A 2,598-nucleotide genomic window follows, 5' to 3' on the forward strand; every position below is an offset into this window, starting at 1 on the left:
GATGGAGAAATCTGGAGTGAAAACAAGGTCTTCAGAGCAGACAATGCTACCTACTGAAGCAGATATCTTGCTGCTTACAGATAACTCTTCAGAGGAGGATTCAGAGGCAGATGACCAGTCCTATTATCCCCCTGAGGTGTATGCTCAAACTTGGCAGGGTTATATTACTCATATAATTCATATGTTGTATTGCAATGCTTAGTTTTTACATCATATACACAATATTGAATGCCATCTCCTTAGTTGACACATCATATATGTGATTGCCCTCTGCTCACTTCCTTAGTATATAAACCATATATTTGAATTATGTCATGCCATGATGTTTACATAGATAGCATGTATCTGAATTATGGCATGCCAACCCATTTTCTAAAGACATATTATAGTTATATCATCTCATCCTGTTTACATAGTCATCATATTTTAAATTATGTCATTTTATCCGTGAATTATATCATGCCATCATGTTTCCATCGATGACATGTTTGTGATTTATGGCATGCCAACCACTTTAATAGACACATCGTATAGTTATATCATCTCATCCTGTTTACATAGTCATCATATTTTGAAGTATGTCATTCTATCATGTTTAGTTAGCCATCATACATGTGAAATTGTGTCATGCTATCCTGTTTAATTAGCCATCATATATGTGAAATTATGTCCTGCTATTCTGTTTGCTTAGACAACATAAATGTGAATTATTTCATGCCCTGTTTTCTTCCCTACTATCCATTGCACCTGTCTATCTTACAATGTATGTACATTCAATTACTTTTCTTGTTTATCAGCCATTTCAATTGGAGGGAGTGATGGCAGTATCTGTGGGAGTAAAAACACGGTCTTCAGAAAAGATTGTGCTACCTGTCGATGCAGATAGAACCACGGTTGTACTTGCCCAAGAACCAGCCCCACCACACATAACCCACACTCATGCAGATTGTACCCCTATCCAGTTGGACAGAGAACTAGCTACACCCCTTCTAACCCCAACCCCAGCAGATAGACACCCAGTTCCCATTGACACAGCACCGTCTCCACCACAGAGCACCCAAACACGAGCATTTAGTAAGGCAACTACAGTGCCCAAATCACGAGTACCACCACTCCGAACCCGAAGTCAACGCTTAAAGCAGAAGAAGAATTGTTCTCAGGTCAGGTTCCGTAGCTATGGTTCATACTACTTTGCTCTTGCATCACTATATTTACTGATACCAACTAATTTCAAATTTGAAGGATGCAATTGAAACTCCAATGGCGCAACAGGTATGTTTTAAACTGTTTCTTCAATGTGTTTGGCTGTTTGCTGTTGTAACTTGCTCTATGTTGATTTAAGTTTCAATTGAATAAACAATTATGTTCTCATGCCATGCACATTACAAGTGTTGTTATTGTTGTGTAGTTTCCCACACTTATATTCTGTCTATGCTGCTTTGTCTTAAATAGATATGATTCGAACTGTATCTATCTTGATTTGGCAACATAAACTAGAATGATATAGACCATACAGTGACCATACTACATAGATATATGTTTGTTTCATGCTATTATCCTGTCCACCTTACTACTGAACTGGTTTACCAAAATGAGTTTCATATACTACATTGTAAACCTGAGATGTGTTTGTTTGTTTCTCTTTCAGAACGCGGATAAAATATTGGAGAAGAGTACCTTGTTATGCAATGGTAAAGGAAGTAATGCAGATAAGGTTCAAGATAGTGAGACATCCCTATTGGTCTCCAAGAAAGCTGATAAAAACTATATGGAAGACACTGAGACAACCCCAAAGTCCTGTCTTGATGTAGTGTTCGAGTTACTGGCTACCACTGCTGGCACCAGCTCTTCGAACTCGTTGCCTGAATCAGTTCGACTTCTTGAGTCTCAACTTCAAGTTGAAAGACATCGATCAGATGTTATGCGACAGGAAGCCGAAGGACTGAGGAAGTCCCTACAGAATTCAGATGCATACTTTCTGGTGCAACAGCAAGCGCTGGAGGACTTAAGTGCCAAACAAGAGAAAGTTAATAAGCTTGCTAAGCATCTTGCCAGCATTATGGGTACCCAGGATATTGTTTCTTCAGCTCTTCTGAAGTGGTTTCAGTTCTGGACTTGTTTTGCTGCGGCGTTTATATGCTGTTGTGTTCCCTATATTTGCACTGGTGGCGAACTTTGATGCCCAGTGGATGTAATATGTGTAATAGCCGTGATAGCCTAGTGTAAGTTGCTTGCTTATTTATTTCCTTGTTGTCTTGTTTATTTGTTTGCTTGTAGTCAGTGCAGTTCTTTTTCTGTGGTTTGCTAGTGGCTGCAATAACCTATTTTTTAAAACTAGGCCACAATAACCATGGGCTAATATTTACTGTAGTGACATTGGGCCTCCTACGGGCCGTAGAAATAGTGGGCCTTCTACAGACCGTATAAACAGTGGGCCTTCTACGGGCCGTAGAAACAGTGGGCCTTATACGAGCCATAGAAATAATGGGCATTCTACGGGCCGTAGAAACAATGGGCCTTCTACGGGCCGTATCATCAATGGGCCTTATAGGGGACGTATGATCGATTGGCCAAACATGGGCCAAACAGACCGCATTC

At 40.0% G+C, this 2,598-nt stretch overlaps 1 long non-coding RNA gene across 1 annotated transcript; it reads left to right on the forward strand.

Annotated features, from left to right (window-relative positions):
• Positions 1-1,088: 1,088 nt before the first annotated feature.
• Positions 1,089-2,299, forward strand: LOC147985675 (uncharacterized). Its single transcript, XR_015615137.1, has 3 exons — positions 1,089-1,160; positions 1,243-1,272; positions 1,649-2,299. It is a non-coding gene; the product is annotated as an uncharacterized LOC147985675 (long non-coding RNA).
• The last annotated feature ends 299 nt before the right edge of the window (positions 2,300-2,598 follow it).

This window comes from Triticum urartu, chromosome 2A (assembly GCF_056163025.1).
Source record: "Triticum urartu cultivar PI428250 chromosome 2A, HENAU_Tu73, whole genome shotgun sequence".
In the NCBI taxonomy this organism is placed as follows: domain Eukaryota; kingdom Viridiplantae; phylum Streptophyta; class Magnoliopsida; order Poales; family Poaceae; genus Triticum; species Triticum urartu.